This window comes from Agelaius tricolor, unplaced genomic scaffold (assembly GCF_023055355.1).
Source record: "Agelaius tricolor isolate 1412-34295 unplaced genomic scaffold, bAgeTri1.0.p SCAF_5, whole genome shotgun sequence".
NCBI classification, from domain to species: Eukaryota; Metazoa; Chordata; class Aves; order Passeriformes; family Icteridae; genus Agelaius; species Agelaius tricolor.
The window spans coordinates 44,946,333-44,964,802 of record NW_027269265.1 but is presented as its reverse complement, the minus strand read 5'-3'; the positions used below and the strand labels follow the sequence as shown (position 1 = coordinate 44,964,802).

Sequence of the window (18,470 nt, the reverse complement as noted above, 5' to 3'; positions counted from 1 at the left end):
GATTTTCAGATTACTAGATACTTTTCTAATGGAAACAATAAATTGTTAAAGTGTGCTTGAAACATATGTCAGAGAGAACAGTGCTTTTCCAGTACCAGGAGTGCATACTTTATTTGGCATCGTATTCTGCATCAAAGCTTGATTACTTCTGCAAGCTGCTGGAAAATACAGTGACTATGCAATCTACTCTATCCAGTTTCCAAATAGTAATAGGGGAATCACAGTGCCCAGAGTAGAAAATGTCTGGTGTACTGTGACAGAATAGGAAGCACTGCATTGACAGACCCGATTTCAGGACATGAACCTTGAGTCCATCAATATTTACTAGCTCTGCTTCAGCGGTGCTCCTTGTGGCACCCAAATAGGATCAGACGAGAGCCTTTCGACACGCTTGGACCTTCATCTGAAATTGCAGTAATTCTGCTCAGACCGTGCATATCTCTGCTGCTAAGCCTAACTGAAACTCATCTGCCTTAAACTGAGCCAATTCAGGTGTCTTTCCTTTGTGGCCTTAATTGCACTTGAATAATTTGGGGTCATCTATTTTTCTAGGCATTTCCAGGGGCCAGATAAATGCACCCTGTGAGCCGAGTTTAGCGCATCACGTTATCAGGCAGGACCGTGACCGGCAATCAACGCTACATTTCAGGGGGCTCCGGTCCTCCTCCCCAGAACGCCTCCGTGGGGCGCCGACAAAGGCAGCGCAGTCCCGGGCAGTCCTGCGGGGAAGGGCGGGCTGCGGGAGCGGCGGCCGCCAGGCCTTCCCCTCCCCTCGGGTGCGGGGCGCTCCTGCGGAGGGGCCGCCGCGGGGCGGGGAGGGCAGACGAGTCCCGGCGGGGAAAGGACGCGATCCCGGCGGCTCCCGGGGGGCGGGGAGCGGTGGCAGCAGGGGTCACCCGCCGGGGCGAGGCAGCGCCCGGCCCCCCCCGCAGCCACCGCCGCCGCCGCCGCCCCAGGGACCGCCCCGCGGCCGGGCCGCGGCGGGCGGGCGGCGGCGGTGACTGACAGGCGGCGGGGCCCACCCGGAGGGCGGAGGCGGCGGGGGCCGCCAATCAGGGGCGGCGGGCGGGCGCCGAGCGGCGGGAGGGCGGGGCGCGGGCTGGGCGTGTGCCGCGGCCGCCGGCGGGGCGCGCTCCCGCTCCGCTCCCGCTCTCCCCGCACGCACATTGTCCGGGCGCGGCGGCGGCACAGCGCCCCGGCGCCCCGTGCCAATGCGGGGCGGGCGCGGCACGCCGGGGGCGCCTCCACCACCGCGGTGGAAACTTCCCCTCGCCGCCGGGCCGACGCGCGGCTGAAGCCCCCGGCGGGGAGGAGCGGAGCGGGGTTTCGCCCGCCTGGGGGGCGCCTCGTCTAGTTTGGTTTTTCCTACATTGGAAGGGCAAAAGCGAATACTATTACCCGGCTTTAAACTTCCGCGCTCCGCTCTCCAGGACGCGCATCCCGCCCGGCGGGGTGGGCGAGCCGGTGAGTGACCGCCGGGAGCGGGCTGGCGCTGGGTCGCGGTGGGTGGGACGCGCCGTCGCGCAGGGGCAGCGCCCACCGGCTCGGCGGGGACGGGTCGGCAGCGCCGCCGCCGCCACCTGTTAGCGGGGCTGTTCCCCCCCCGCCGCCAAGTTCGTACCCCCACCGTGCTTGGGCTGTCCCCGCCGTGCCCAGGGCGGCGGTGAAAAGGGCCGGACCCTCGGCCCGGTGGGCGGCGGCGGGGCCCGGGGTGCTGGGGGCGGTGGCGGCCACCCACCTGCTCGCCTGGCCGCGCCATGACTCTGCTGCCTGGGCGCTGCCTGCCGACCCGAGCCCCGGCAGGCCGCCGGGGTGGGAGGGTGGTGGGATACCACCGAGCCGCAGTCTCTGTACCCCCTTTGCCCTCCCTGCTCTCTGCCCTCCAGCCCCTGCCCTCCTTCTGCACCCACTGTGCACTCCTCCTGTTCTCCTCCCAAGCTGCAGCCCTTTTTCCTTCCCTCCCTTGCCGTCCCGCTCCCTTCCGTGTCCCTTAGCTGCAGCCGTGTTCACCTCCTCTTCTTCGCGCCCCCAGTTTGCAGCCCACTGCACCCGTCTTCCCTCATCCCCTTGCGTCCCTCACACTGCTCCTGTGATGCTTCAAAGGGGGAACCCCGGACTCCCCACTCTTTGCCAAAGCAGGTGCCTGCTGGGCTGTGACACCCCCCGGGAGAAGCCAGCTCCATGGCCGTGCCAGGCCCGGAGCGAGGCGCGGAGGGGGCAGGCAGGTGGCGGAGGCGCAGGTATTTGTGTGCAGCTGCGAGCAAGTGAGCGAGGTCCCCCGTTCTGCGAGCATGCGGCTCTGCGGAGCTGGTGACACCTCCCTCCTCTCCCTCCCTCCCTCCGTCCTAGGGACGCTCCCCGCCGGGGCTCTGCGGCGTGCCGAGGCTTCCTGCGCCCTGCTGCCCTGCAAAGGGTGTTGCGGAGTCCGGGGCTGCAGCGTCTTCACCCCAAGTGAAGGTGCATCTGATGGCTCGCTTGGCCCATACAGGTCCTGAGTGGGAATGTGTTTTAAAATTACCTCAAGCAGTGGAGCGAGCCTGGAGACAAAAGAGATGATGAGAAGTCAGAGTGGACTGGCGAACTCTGGAGCTGCTGGAGAAATGCTTAGGACAGCTGGAAACAGGACTGTGCAGCAGGAATGGCTTGTTAAGCCATTGCATGGCAAGTCAAGCCATTGATATTTCAGTGTCCTAAGTTGGATGGTCATATCTCTTGTAGCCTGTGAAATGCAAGTTGCTCCTGGGTAGGTCTTTGAAATGCAGAAGGGGTATGAACTCCTGGTGAGGCTGTGTCAAGATGTACTTCAGTCTGGTTGGCATGGGTAGCATGTGCAGCTTGGAGCAGGAACTGGTTTTGAATGGAGGAAAACACATGAGGTTTGGTGTGTGCTCAGCTAAAGAGTTGCTGTAGTCAGAATTGCTGATATGTTTATCCTTCACGGCTCTGAAGTATTTTAATTCTACAGCTGGTGATTTGTGTGATTTTCCCAAGTGTTTTTAAGACAGCCATGTCTGAATCCATGTGTATCACCCCTCTGTGTGTCTGGTCCTTTCCTTCTCCCTATAAAATGTCTTTCCTGTGTGATTAATAATGTGCCAACTGCTTCACTTTAGCACTGGGGAGGCTGATGCTGATTGATTTCCCTGTTCAGTCTTCTCGGTGGGTCTGGAAGCTGATGGGTGTTATCACTGCAGAAAAGTCTGCTTTTGGGTGGGAGCTGTCAGCATGTCTTTTTTTTTATCTCAGCGAACCTCTTACTTCTTTTAATTAAAAAGAGATGAAGTATGCGTGGTAATACCCTTCATGTTTACATAAAAATGATCTTGTAATTAGCAATAATTATCTCAGTTTGGGATATTGCTGAGATATTTAAACAGGACTTATGACCTGAGGGACACTTTTCCGGCCCCAGGGAGTTGCCCTTGTTGTGGTTCTCTCCTGTGGTGAGTTTGATTCTTGGCTGCTTCCAGTGGTGAAGGTAGAACAGCAGTGGGAGTAGCCTTGTGTTCCTCTGATGTCAGCCTAGAAAGCCATGGCCACAGTTTCCTCCTGAGCCTGGTTCTGCTCCCCAGGGCTCCCTGGCAGCCCTGCCACCACGTGTGTGGAGATGCCCTGCCTTTGATGGCTTTCACCCCATGGTCTGAGGATTCTCAAGGGGACCTTGCTATTGTCTTGGGGAAGGGGGATAAAAACAGGCTGAAAAATGGCCAAGTGACCTTTTTTTTCCCCCTGGTTCTCCCAGGGAGGTTTGGAAAAGGCTGCTGATAATGGGAGACTTTTCCCTGTGAGAGTACAGATCCTGAGGCATCCTTGTTCATCTTTCACCTGCCTTCCGTTTAAGAGGAGAAAAGCTCAGCTCAAACATAAGCATTTGCTTCCAGGCTGGATATGGCTCCCTCTGCCTTCCCTCCTGCTACCAGTGCACCCCAAATTTACCTTTCTATTAGGCTGCCCTTGATTTTCTTGAGGTGAAAAATCTTTACGGAGTAGAAAAGTTGGGGAAAACATTCAACAAAATAAAATCAAGACAAAAAGTACTGCCTATAGAGAGGGATTCCTTGTGGGAGGGTGGTGATTCTCTTCTGTCTCTCAAGATGAGATATACAGTATACTGTATTTTTGTCAGTCTAGGAAAAGCAAAATGGTTGTGCTTCAAGTAATCTTTATTTGTAATTTATCTCCAGCTTTCTATTTCAACGTTTTTGAACTATAAACTTAGAACCAGAACTTAGTGAGCAGCAGATAAAAATGCTGAATGTATTTGACTTTTACTTGTATTAATCTAATAATATATTAATGACATGATATTTGATCAGCTCTATACCTGGCTGAAGACCACAAAATAGTCTTAACCAAACAAATTATTTGACAAATACGGATGAGATGAAATTAATGATCTATTTGCCAACTGCCATTCAGCTGATCTGTCATGGCATGTTCCTTGTTCACTTATCTTTCTCTTCCAGTTTTCATTCCATTTTTGCATGGTTGATCTTTTCCTGAACTGTCCCTGGTATCTGTTTCATTTATCTCTTTAGTGTCATGGTTTTCCTTCCATTCTTTCTTCTGTCTCTTTCTTGAAGCTCTCTTTCCATGGTTTTTTAGTCTAAATTAGCCTTTTTTCTTCTTTTTCTCTACCTTCCTGGTGGAGTTTTTTATTGAGCACTTCACAGTCAGCTCATCTAAATCTGGTATGTGTTTAAACCCATAAAAATGTAAAACTGAACCCAGACTGTGTCTGAGTATGAAGATGTTTGCTTGGTGGTAATGCTTCTCTGCCTCTCCCCATGTTTTCTGGCTGTTGCAGGAAGGGTGTTCCTGCAGTTCTGGAGGTTTTCCCCAGCTGTCATTTTTCCTTGTGTTCTCCTTATGCTTCTTTCAAAAGGGAATTTGACTTTGTATCTTAAGAAAGCAACCAGGATCAAATGGCAGCCCTTGTGTTGTTCCCTGGTTGTGTATCTGTATGCAACCTGCTTCCATCTGCTGTCTGACCAAACCCAGCCTTCCTGCCAGGCAGTTTTCCTTTCCTCCTGGCAACATCCTTCCACCCCACTAGGTTTACAGCCAGGAGTGGTCTTTCAGTAGAGCAAAAGGAACGAGTGCTTGGATGTTTTCTGGTTTTCCTATTACTTGCAGAGTCTGTATGAAATTCAGGTTGATGAGGGTAGGTGGCAAGAGGTGAACAGGTCATTGTGCAGACTGTAGTGCATGACTGAGCAGTCACAACATTCAACTTTGATCTAGTATACAAAAATGAAAGTCTCTTAAGAAATGACGTTTCTGTTATAAAGTAGACTTTGTTTGGTGGTTTGGATCTCATCTCCCTGGATGAGATCTAGGGCTGGGGAAGATAATTCAAAAACAATGAAAGGAATAGAAAACCTTGTCTTTCAGGGGAGGAAATTTGCTCTGCCTTGGCAATAAAGCTCAGGCAGTCCAGAGGGGTGTGATGGGAGCGCTCAGAGTGCGTGATTCGCCTCTGCTGATGGTTGCAGTGATGTTGCAGCAGTGCATGAGCTAGGCTGTGTATGTCATAGCTGACTGCTTGAAGTACTGGGAGTTATGCCACGATGCCCCCTTGTACCCTGAAGGAAAGGTCTGTGCTGTACCGAAGTGAACAGTTCCACCTCTCCTCTGTCTTCCGAGGGGGTCTGGGGAACACTCGGGTGCACTGATACAGAGAGCAATCCAGGCAGCACATTGTTGCAAAGCAGAATTGATTGGGGAGGATGGAGCCAAGAGGAATATTCTTTTGCAGTTAATTATTTACTGCAGGGAGAGACAGAAGCTGGTGATGTTTGGTTTATAATTCCAGCTATCCAGAGGTAAATACTTCAGGATGATCTGGTTTATTCTCTGTGTTTCTAGCTATTTCTCTGTAATGTGGGACCAGCACTGTTTAATGACCAGCTCAGTAAAACCAAAACCCTGTTATCAATTTCTCACCAGTGGGGTATGGTTTTATAGCTTCCTCTGTGTGGTGCTAACTGACCTGAATGCCTACAGAGAGAATAGTATTTCCATGCTTATTGTCTTAATGCATGACCTGCCTGTGGTGCCCATCTGACAGCAATGTGGGCTCTTGGAACAGCTAATCTCTGCTGAAAGATGACTTTGTGGTTAAAGCCAGAGGGTTGTGAACTGGGGAGTCGTGACTCCCCATCTGGCCTTGGCTAAGCTGGTTGCTTATTTCACTGGACTTTTCTTTAGGAGAGATACTGACCTAGCAGATAACCAGCAAATATCCAGCCTGTCTGTTGAAGGGTAGGATGCCCTGGGTGAGGCACTCTGATAATGTAGAGCCAGTGGCAGCCCAAGTACTTGTATAGTGCTGTGCTGTGGGCCAAACTTGAAGAGGATTTTTCCTTTTGCTTAGCTAAATACATTATAGATCAGACTGCTCGTATGCAAGTTAAATTTGAGAGCTGGTGGAGCTGAGTTTAAATGTGTGTGTGTGTGGGAGCAATAACTTGACGAATACAAAAAAGAGACATTGCTGCAATGTCTCTGGGAAGATGCCTGTATGTCTTCTGCTTGTTTAACATCCTTGAGAGAACAGCAGACGTGAAGGAGAAGCTGTGGCCTGTGAAATGAAGAAGATGTCGTGCTCTTATTGGGAGAAGAGGAGCAAGATCTAAAAAGCCAAGGAGTAGGAGCAAAATGAGGGATGCAGGTGTGCACAGCGGGGGCCGCTCCAGGCTGCCCTGTTCTCCCTGGGTGAGGCTCTGCAGAGAGATAAGCAGGGAGGAGATCAGTGGAGAAAGGCATTGTGGAGTCTGCTGCTTTGCAGAGTGTGCACTGGCTCTCCTGCTGGTCAGGGCTGAACCATGGCTGGCTGGAAGTGGAAGTGCATGGGGCCACATTCCCTGAGAAGGGCAAAGCAATGAAAAATCTCCAATGAGTCTGGCCAGCAAGTGCTTGTGCCTGAGGCAAGCTGGGATCTTGTTTAGAGGCTTGCTGAGAAAGAAGTGAGCTCTGTTCATCGGCAGATTTTTGGGGTAACAGGCAGCCACCATGTTGGCCTGCTCCAGGATCACATTGAGCGCTCTGACACTCTGTGCTATCTTCAGCAATTCTGTGGCTTACATCCAGCTCTATTCAGCCTGCTTCAAACCATGTGTATAGAATAAGCTTGAATGTATAAATTTGGAGCCTTCAAATGATGGATTCCATCCCACCCCAGATAGCCACTTCACGAGACAGAGCAGTATTCCTGGTGTGGCACGAGGTCCTCTGTTTCTGTAGCAATTGTAGCAGCTATGCTCCTTCCCTGCTAATGGCTTTGCATTGGATGTCAGGGGCTTAATGATATGTGAGGGACTGGAATTCCTTCTCCAGGAAAAGGCTGGGCCTGAGAAACCAGGCTTTAGTTGATATGATAAATAGATAAAACAGTAATTGATTATGTTAAGTAAATAAAACATCTCTGTTTCTTGTATGGGATTGATCCTGGCATGTGTGTATGCTAATTTTATTATTATTTTTTTCATTGTCTCCCCTTGGATCTCTGTCTGTAGATGCAATGGCTCTTTTTTGGTCCCACTCTGCTAGACTCCTGCTGTGAACAGCACAACTCTGCTTCATAGAATGCAAACCTAGCAAATGCTGGTGAAAGCAGGAGGTACCTCCTGCCTGGTGTGTGCATGCACAGCCCTTGCTTTCCCCCCTTGTGTGCAGAGGATGAATACATAACCTTACAATATAACCTTGGTCATGCAAGGTTTCTCCCAGTCTTGTATCTCCCGGCCTTTTCCTGATTTGCATGATATTGTAAGAGGCCAGTCGGTTTTTTCTGGAGGGCTTGTCCCACTTTCCACACAGGCAGCCCTGGGCGAGTGGTCTGCTCCCTGACCTGCTTTGACAAGCATGTGCTGGCTTCTTGCTCCACTGATGTGGGAGGCAGGGTGAGGATAAGTGCTGGGGGCTAGGCAGGGGGAGGACATTGCTGTGCTGGTTGATGGTGTCACCTCCCATCTGGCAGTCAGCGTAGCTGCTGATGGATGTGGAGGTGCACACAAATCCCTGCCTCACTTTCTGCCTCATGGTTCTCCTGGGGTGTGTGGTGGCTGTACTGAAGTCTAAGAGAGTCAGATCTGCTCTCTCTCCTCTTAAGAGTACAGCTGCATCTCCTCCATTCTGCACTACTCAGTTGCAGCTGATGGCTCTGCAGCTATTCTGATGGTCCCTATAATTTCCAAATATCAAGGTACTGATTCTTAAAACATATCCACTGGAAAGAAATTACTACCATGACCATGGTGGAGGTAGAAAACAGAGATGTGAGAGAGTGAGATCTAGACCTGGAAAAGTGCTTCAGCCCCTGCTTTTCCACAGAAACGAGGCTGTGTACTGATGTGGCTCATAGGCACAGGGACATGTGCAGGGTCTCACCAGGTCTGTGGCAGAGCAGACAGGTAGATGGATGAGGGTGGAAATCTCTGATTCATGAGCAAATTATAATCATCTGACCCCACAATTACTGCACCTGATTATCAGGGGCTGGACAAGATGTCCTCTGCTTCACATTCCTTCTAGGATGAATACATTAGTCTGTGTTCAGTAGACACCAGTTCATACCTCTGCTGTTCCTCTTCCTCTCTGGGGCACATCTCAAGCAGCCACCCTTTTCCAATCTATGAAGTGCCCAGGCTTGGCCGCCCCTCATATCTGCTAGAAAATGAAAAATTGCCAAGCATCTACCAGTGCCTATAGCTGGGGCACTCACTGGGCAGGGAGAGGAGGCACATTATTACAACCCCTTGTTTTACAGCTGAGAACTGGGGAATGAAGACTCACATTAACAGGAGGAGCCTAGAGCAGAGCTGAGAACAGAAATTGTTGTCCTAGTCTGGCACTTTGACTGCAAGGTCAGCTTCCCATTTCCTTTGGTAACTCAGGAGTGTGAAAAGATTCAGCACCCAGCTATTGACATGTTGCTAAGCTGATTTTCTGATGAGAGAAGTGTTTTCTTATCACAATGAACTCTGATAAGGTGGGGGTTTATTTCCTTTAACCAAGGCTGTCTTGACTGTTATTTTAATATTTTAGCTGTCTGGTCTTAGAAGTGATGTGAGGGGAGGGCTGGGATGGCAGTCCTTTGCATGTCAGTCTTCCAGGCTGAAAGTGGGGCTTGTGTCTGAAGAAATGGATAGATATCCCCTGGTAAAACAGTAAGAAGATTTGGTCAATTGAATAGAAATGCTGGAGGTTCCTGGATGGGGATTGTTTTAAAAACAGAGGACTTTAGGATCTTAATTTGTGTTGGTGGCAGATGACTGCAGAATGAGCAATCTCCCTATTGGTCATCTGCACCGAGGCACTTTTTGTGGAAAGATTTAAAAAACAAGGTATAGTTAATTGACCAAATTTTTGAGGTTAAAAAATAAAACAAACTTCCTAGGGGGTGAAAAAAAAGGTGGGTTTCTTCAAGAAGCAAAAACTCTTCACTTTTTGTTACGAAGCAGTTTCCGAGGCACTTAATCTAATCTTTCCAAAACAAATCTCTGGCAGCCAGGGCTCATGTGTTTTAAAAAACAGTGTGGAAAGGAATGTATCGTGACAGTTTAATTTGTTGCTGAAATATGCACACCTCTGGGGTAATTCAGAGCAGCCATGGAGTGGATGATAAACCTGTTCAGGATAGGAGGTGAGCAAAGGGAAGCTGCTGAGATGAAACCGCCCATGCAGAGGTGTAATTCCTGGAATTTAGGTTTGTCTTCTCCTTTGATCCTAATGGGGCTGTAGCCTGTTCAGATATTCTAAACAGGGCAGTTGTTTCTGAGTCCTTGCTGTGGCAACAAGGGAGGTTTTGGTGGTGATTCTCTGTGGAAGAGCCTCTGGTACTAGCCAGCTTTAGAGATGAAATAGGGGAGGATTACAGCCCATAAGGTACAGGTCCCTGGCTGGGGATTTGTACAGGCCCAGGGCAGCTAGTTGGATTTTGTAGTCACCAATCCCTGGATGCAAACTGAGCTGTGAAAGCTGGCTTGAAATTTCTACTGTTTTAAAGAAAAAACAAGGCAATTGCCTTGGAAAGGGAAAACAAGGGTGCTCTTGAGAAGGCGAAGGAAAGCCCTCCTGAGTTTTAGTGGAAGATGTGCAGTTTAAAAAAAAAAAAGATGTATAGAGTTGCTTATCTGAAGTGTGCTCCTTGTGAAGAGGTGGGAAGCTGAGTGCCTAGGAGAGGGCTGGGCTTTCTCAGAGCATGCTACTAAGTACATGCTTTTTCTGGCAAGTCCTGCAATTGCATTGCAGCAGGGTTGTGAGGTCTTGTTCAGGTTCAACTGAAGTTGGCTGAACCTTATTGACTGCAGTGGCTGGGCTGATGGGCAGTGCAGCATCTCTCAGGTCAGTTCAGGTTCATCTCCTTTGTTTCAAAGTCTCTGTGCCTGGAATTAGTTTATTCAATTTGCAGCTTAGAGCAATTACAGAAGAAATCCCGGAGGAGGAGAAAAAGAACACTACCACCTGAACAGATCAAAATAATCAAATGGGTTGTGTTGTGGAACTAGGATGTGACTGGCAGCTGCTGCAAAGAGGTGGACAATCAGCAGTCACACTTCCTCAGCATGGCTTGCTCTCGTGGGGCATTGGGAGCAAATACTGTTGGGATTAGAATGCACAGAGATAATGTTTAAAATCTGAGGTAGGAGCCTGTGAGCTTGGTGACAACTGAATGCTGGGGTAAAAGAAAAAGCTTTGCCAACAGTAAGTCACACTTTCAGGGAGCTGAATTAAACTTCTCATTTTCTTCTGAACCCTTCAGTCCCACCATGGGTGAATGTTGTAAAGTCTCTTCCATGCTCGCTTTTTTCCCCCATTTGATTTGAGGCCCCTTTGTAGCACTTATCCCCCATGCATCATATTATCAGGGAAGTTATTCTGCCTACAATCCCTGTCTGAGCTTCATTTTGTTGTTTTCTGTAGCACGAGGGCTGATGGCTTCACAGATCTCAGAATACCTCCTCCATCTCTCCCCTGGCCAGCCCAGCAGCATGACAGCTCCATTTAGTGTGCACCATCTGCTTTGACTTCCTTCCCCTGGACTCATTATTTTGCAGTTGTCTGCATCAAGCTCCTGTGTTGCCTGCCCCAAAGGATTGTATATCAGAAGTCATGAAAAGGAGAAGAGTCCTCAAGGCTGGCCTGTAAACCCCAAGTCTCTCTGCTAGAAGAAGACAGAGGCAGTCCTCTCCCATGTCCTTGTCCTTGACCTAGCCCTGCTGCATGTGTTCATCCTTCCCAGCCTGTCATGCTGCATCTCTTGATGGGCACAAAGTGAGCCTTGCAGGCTCTCTGGGTTCTCACAGCACAAAGTGTTTGGTGCCCGGGATGTTCTTCTTTCTTCACCTGCTAACACTGAGGCAGGCTGAGACCTGCAGCTCTGCCTTCTCTTCAGCCATCCCCCAAAATTATTTGGATCCACTTGGAACATCATTACAGGGAAGGTGTTGTGAAGTTTTCTTGATGGTAAACACTTAAGGGCTTGGGCCTCTCATCTCCTACTTGAAGTGTAGTGTTACCCTCGGGCCTTAGGGACTAAAGTGCTTTCATGTTAGGTGCAGGGTGAGATACTCTCTCTCTGAAAAGCTTACCAGTCATGTGCAAGATGGGGAACATCAGGGTGCAATTCCCCTGTCCAGATGTTGGCATCTAACATCCCAGCCCCTCAGTCCCCTTATACAGGCAGCAGAGGAATTGAGCACTTCCACCTCATCGTAATGCAGGTGGATACCAGATCAGACAGCCTGTGCCTGTCTCTGCTCATTGAGGATAGAGAGGCTCTGGATGATGGGCTCCTGTGGACATATCTGTGCTGTAGGTGAGTTGAGCCCCTCCTTGTCTAGCTGCATGAGCATGCTGGGGTGGCACACAAAGGAGGCAAGACTGTTGAATGTGGTCTGTCTTTGGCTCTCTGATCTGGTAAAGATGTTCATCTTCCTTTGGTCAAGAAGCTACCCTTCACTTTGATTCCTTGCTGGCCAAGAGTGGAGGAGAGGGATGCCATCCAGACAGCAACTGGAAGACTGAGTTAAACACCTCTCAGAAGTGCTCCTAGGACAGAGCTCCAGTCATGTCCCAGCTCTGGACCAAGGGACATTTTAATCAAGTGAAGGCAGAAAGTGTAGGTATGAATGGAACAGTTTTGTCCTTGTTCATCCTTTCATACTGCAGCCAAGTAGCTGCTGACATGTCAGGGATCACTCGGGTACTTCTCAGGGGCTCCTGACCTCCTGCATGTGCCCAAACAGGTATTGTGTTGGAGTGGGGGAAGACATGAGACCTCTGTATCTAGAGCTGAAACAATGGCATGGGGACTTCAGATTGCAAACCAGCAGATGATAGCAGCAGGAGCCCTCCAGTGCCTCAAAACGGGTTGCATGTCTGGGTGTTCTAGGATTGCTGGGTAAAACTCTTTCTGTTAGGGGAAAAAGAGCCATTTTCCTAACACTGAAGCACTGCTACATGCCATATTGTGGCTTTGAGAATGATGGAGCAAGTTTCTGTAGATTGTATCCTGTTTGACCTGAACCTTTATGGTTTCTCTGAAGACCCCTGCATGGTCTGCAGAGAGCAGGTTGAAGGAGACCTGGAGCTGTTCTTGAAGGAACTAGAAAAATGAAGTTGAGCCAACTGAAAGGAATAAAGCTTCATAGCCTGGGGAGGATTTCTTGACTAGCTGAGTTTCCCCTTTGATTTGGAGCACTTGTTCCATCATGCCTTTTGCTGGGGAAGAATTAGCCCAGTGGTAGAAATGCAGTATACTGGATGTTTTGGGAGTGAGAAACCTGTCTGCAGCAGGAGCCCACAGAGCTTGAGCTCAGCCTCTGAGTCCCTGTGCCAACAGCTGGTTGCAAGCCTGCTCAGTAGGGGGTGGTGCCATGCCAGTCTTTACCCTCCATCTCATGCCTGTGTCGTCAGCATGATTCAGTGCTACAACCCTGAAGAAAGAGTCAGTTTTATACCCCAGTTTTGTTTGTTGTTGATACTCATGCTATATTTCCCATCACTTCAGACACCCATTAATTGGTCCTCTGGCGAGTCTGCCTGGTGTGTGCACTGCAGTCACTTCAAACTGTACAATAGCGGGAAGTCTGTTGGGGTGAAATTTCTGACTGGTCCTAGGTGGGAAACACACATACTGTGCTGCAGAAAAAGGCAAAAAACCCCCTAATTTTCCATTTTATGGTGTGTTTTCCTCACTTCACAATGCATTTGATCTCTCCCTGCTGTCTTTCCTGGCTACATGTGTCCACCACAAACTTTTGTCCTTTTCATCTCATGCTTCTAGGAAACAGAGGGTGCAAGTATGAAAACTCACAGGAGATTTTTAATTCAGTAAGGAAGGCATATCAGGGCTTGCAGTTACCATATGTTTTTTCTCTGATACTTTCCTTGCTATCCTTTCCCTCTGACCTTTGGTACAGTAAACAGCCAGCAGTGTTTGAAGAGTGTCCCAACAGGGAGGCACCTGGCACAGCATCGGGTCCTGCATCTCCTGCGCATTCCTAGGTACGTGCTTAGGGCCAGCCTTCTGCTGGCAGCATCCTGCTGCTGGCTGGATGCACCGTGACAAAACAGAACTTTTTACTTGTAATTTTTGCCACTGACAGCATGCTGGTTGCCTTGTCAACAGGAGATGTTTTATAGGTCTCTGGAAGGTTTGCAGCAGTGTCACTCAGCTGTTTGCTCTCCTGGTTGAACAGGTGCACATACAAGTCTTTGAAAGTGGTGGGAGAAACCAGGATTCGTCCATCCCTTTCACAAAGGTTTTGTAACTATATGACCTTTTAACTAATTTTCCTGACTCCCTAATAACATATATATGTAATTAAATCTAGGCAGACAAGGCCATATCAAGCCTTGGGCATGGGAAATTGTGTAATACCATCAAATTGCCTTTTGTGTCCATTGCACCACGAACTTCCTTAAGATTTTACTTTCAGGGTGGGAAGAGAACTTCCATCTCAGGAAACCCATTTCCCTCTGGTAGTCCATCAAAGGCTGCTTTGGTTTCTGATTCAGCTCTGCAAATACTGTCTAGTGGCTTCAGAATGGATGTGAATTTGGCTGGTATTTCCCCTGTGAAGGCTAGAGCAAGGGAGAGAAAACTAAGTAGCTTGTCTTAGCCCAAGTCAGGAATACAGAGTTGGAAGTTTCTGTAGATCCTAACAAAAGGTCCCTGCCTTATCTGTCTTGATATTTTGTTGGTTACACAACTTGCACATCCCATAGATGCAAATATTTTGCTGGCGTTGGCCCTGGTTGCCCAAGGAGGGTGTTTGTTCAGATTCTCATGCTTTGCAATTAATATAAGCTTCTCAACTCTGTGTGAGAGGAAGAAAGGGAAGTGGTGCTAAGCGGTTTGTGTTTTTTTTTTCCCTCTCTCCCTGTTGTTGTTCTTCACCAGCTGGCTACTTTGAAAAGAGCATGTTGTGGTTTTTTCCTTAAGGAGCGACGTGTTGCTGCAAATTCAGTTTGGAGAGGTTGTGGGAGCTTTTGTCCGCTGGTGCTGCAGCTGCTGCAAGCTGGGCACAGACAACACGTGGTGCTGTGGGTGCCCAGCCTGCCAGCCTGGTCTGCCTGCAGGGGATGCCAGCCCAGCCCAATGGCAGGATCCTTCTTTCCCACTGCATTCCCACACTCACTTGGTGGTGGCTGGGAGAGGCGAGTCCTTGCCTTGCTCCAGACCACGCAAGAGCAGCAAAGTTCACACCATGGGATTTTGTCAAAGGAATAAGAACCTGCTTCAAGTACATACCTTTTCTCTGCCTCGTTTAGCTATGACAGCCTTATCTTAAGAGGGCTGTGTGAAGTGTGCTTGTCATGGCTGTGTGAGGCACCCACACAGCTCACGGAGATATCTTGTGTGTTCTCTTCTGAGCTACTGGATGAAAAGTGGCTACTTTAGAGGGCAAATTGCCTCCATGGGTTTAAAAGAAGATATCTAGTTTGGACCTAGAGAGCATGCTTCATGTTTAGGTACAGTGGAAAACCTTTGAATGAACTTCATGAAATCCATGTTCATTGTGTTTTTCAGAATACTGTCTGAACTTTCATTCGTTTTGTGCTCTGCAAAAGTAACAATTCCCTTTGAGGCTGTAGAATAAAGAATAAAACACTAGCTTAAAGTGTAGACTTGTAGAATAAAGAATAAAACACTTGCCTAAAGTGGTGTGGAGGAGTGGTCACCCTATAAAACTCAGCCCGAGCCATTGGCTGTGTGTTTCACAATGACCTTGGCCAGTCACACTGGTGTTGTCTTGTGACCATGCAGCCACTTAAAAGGAGGAAAAAAAGGCCAACTAGACAAACTTTTATATCTGATCAGGGTTTTGACTGTTAGCTTAATTCAGATTTCCTGTTGGAGTTGACATAGTATGTCCTGAGTTTGAGGAAAACTGAGGAAGTGAGGGAAAATGAAGCCTGTGGAATGGCAACCACCACTTGGAACAGTTTCATTATGGAAGCTGTCCATTTGGGCAAGAAATATTAACCTACAATATATTTTCCTTCAATGCAGGTCTTCAACCTCTCTGTCCTAATCTTAAGTCTACAGATGAAAGGCAATAATGGTAAATGTTAGGGCCTAATCAGCCTTTGATGGAGGGAATTGATTAAGAGCAAGACAAGCTCTACTGTCTTTAAGGATGGATTGTGAGGCTAAGTTGACAAACTTTCAGTCTTCTGAGATCTATTTTTTCTTTGCAGTTGGAATAGGAATTTTTATCTTGTGTTAATATGCTCACATTACAAAACACTGCAGCTTGTCTTTTTGCTTGAGTGGTGCCTCAGGTTGGCTGGTTTGGCCTGTGAGATGGTGGTTTTCTGTGGGATTTTTCCATTTTTAGAAAAAGCTTTTTGCAAACGCTTCATGAATTAATTTAATTTTATTTTTTCAGTTGAAGTTCCTGTGTGGGAACAATGAAAGCTTTGTAGGAACTGTATCCACTACACCATGCTGTGGCCTTGAAGGTTCATTGCAGGGACACACATGGTCTTCAGGGTGTTGCTTTGTGAAAATAAGAGGATTTTAAGGGAGAAACCAAGCAGCAGTTTATTTCTAGCTAGGTGTGAATGATGTACAGGAATGAGAGACTGCTGTGTGTTACTTAGGAGCCCTGAAATACAACACATGGCGAGCTCCACTACCCTTAAGTGAAGAGGGAGCTTTATAAGCACATCACCCCTGTTCAAAATCTAACTGGTGGCTTGTCTCTGCCAGGCTCCTTTGAAGGTACATGATCATGTTTGAGATCTCACAATATTGGCAAGAGTGTAAAATTCAGAGTTCAAATTTAAGCTCTGAAGTTATTCTTCTAAAGAAAGAGAATTTTGTCATACCAAGGATCTGAGGAGATATGGATCCACAGAGCAGAGCCTCTTACTGCAGATACTGTTGTGGTTCTCTCCTCCCTTAAGGGAAAAAAGCCAAAGCCCAAACCACCAGAACTCTGAAAGTGGTTCTTGTCCAAAAGTGAAGATTTTCTGTAGTTGTTCCAAATGACTGTTTCCTCAGGGGGATCATTTTCATAGCTTGTGCACAATTCTTTAATCCAGCTCAAAGCCCACAAGACAGATGGGGTCATGACAAGAGCCAGGAAGTTCACATGATCTTATTGGACTGGATCATCTTTAACAGTGCCAGTTCACATTACCTGTCCATTTCTTGCTTTTTCCAAACCACTGGGGAAAGAAATAAAACCCTAGCAGCCTTGTGACATTTAGCATTACTCAAACACTCTTGCAATCTTGAATGGTCAGCAAAGGGCAAATTTTGTGGGTGTGGGCAAGCAGAATTGGAGAGGAACTTCAGATCACGCAGAGGACCAGGCTCCCACTACTTGAACAGTGCCTTCTTAGCTCTTACAGTCTGTGTTTATAGTAGCAGACCAAAAAAAGCCTGAGGGTGTGAAAAGAGATGGTGCAGCCACCAGTATGAGCAAACTTAGGTCTCTTGGTGCACATCCCATCTCTATGTCCTCCCAGCCTGGACTGGAGCTGCTTTTAGTGGTATTTGCTGTAGCCCAGGAGGTAGTTGCATCAGCTTTTCAGTCCAGTTTTCAACCTTCTTTCCAGAGATCATGGCTTAAGTATCAGAGCTTCAGTTCTTGTGTCTTTGCTGGTGCTTGTGAGGACACAGATGACCAGCTGAATAAAAGGTCAGGACTCATATGCTGGGGGCTGATGGCAAAGGGTCATAGATTAAATACTCCAGCAGTCAGGGATTTGCAGAGTGATGTAGGCCATGTAACAGATCTTCACACACACAGCATATAGAACAGCATATAGAAAATATAATAATTTTACTTGTAATAATAAAGTTGCATTGTTATTCACTGGGGAATTGAAGGCAGATGCTTGGATTTTTCCCAGAGGGCTGAAGGGAGGTTCCGATTTTGGTTTATGTATTTATTATATGTTCAACCAAAGCCAAAGAACTGTGAGTCAGTGTGATTTTCACTGCTGGAGTTCCTGTGCCATGGTCCCCAGGCATTGTCTAACAGATGCCTGTACCCACACAAGGCTGGATGAACCCAGACACTGCAGACTTATTTTGTCACCCTGTTGCAGAAACTCTTTAGGGAGCCTCTGTGTATGCTTAGGAGCCAGTGGTATGGGAAAGCCTCTTAGCAGAGGGTCCTGGGAAAACACTCAGCTGCTGATCCCAGGAGCAAGTTCTCTGTGCCAGCACCATATGCAATTCCTCATGGCAGCCAGATCTCCAGGAAGGAGGAACAACTCTGCCACCTCCTTTCTTCTTCTGCTTTATGATGACTGAGTTTTATAGTTGCTCTGTAGGCGCTCTGTGTGCCTCCCTGGCTGAACAAAGGCGTATTTGTGCTTTCAAAGGTAATGTCAGTCTGCCTTGCTGCTGTCTCAAGATGCAGAGAGGGATTAGTGCTCCAAATGGGCTAAGGTTGAAAATTAAAATAGACCAAGTGAGATCCTCTACCAGTGTCGATTGTCTTGGCTTTAGTGGCATCAGTGCAAGGACTCTACTTTTTGCCCTTTCCTTAGGGTGAACCTTCAAGGTGAGATCTCAGTTGTGGGACTCACTTGTCTGGTTCTTTCTCCTTGGCTTGGGCTGTCCTCTCCCTTCCTTTGGGAAGCTATAAACACTTGCATTGTGTCCATATTACATGCAGATAATGGCTTAGGGCTGTCAAGAGAAGTTGTCTTTGAAGTTCTGAGTTTGCCTTCTGTGTTTTTTTTTTTTTTTCAGGTCAAATACAGAACTGTTTGTATGAGCCTCATAAACTTCCAAGAATTAATCCGGTGAATGCTGCTGTGTTTCTGAATGTCTTTGCAATGTGTGCTTCCCTGGTGTTGCAGAGCTGTGCTTGAGCAGCAGCACCAGAAAATCTTGAGGGGCTGGGGGGAGATGGCTGGACACCAGGAAAGAAGATGGGAAGCCATATATATGCGTGTAAAAACAAGCGATGTTTATAGTTTTGGCATCTAATTTC

At 48.2% G+C, this 18,470-nt stretch overlaps 1 protein-coding gene across 2 annotated transcripts in view; it reads left to right on the top strand.

The window, feature by feature from the left end:
* Positions 1–1,094: 1,094 nt before the first annotated feature.
* HRAS (HRas proto-oncogene, GTPase) overlaps positions 1,095–18,470 on the top strand; it is a 39,982-nt gene continuing 22,606 nt past the window's right edge. Inside the window, exon 1 of one of the 2 annotated variants that reach the window (XM_071427657.1) lies at positions 1,095–1,464. The gene's annotated coding sequence lies outside the window, so the exon portion shown is untranslated. The remainder of the gene's footprint in view (positions 1,465–18,470) is intronic. The other variant, XM_071427656.1, reaches the window with a different exon arrangement.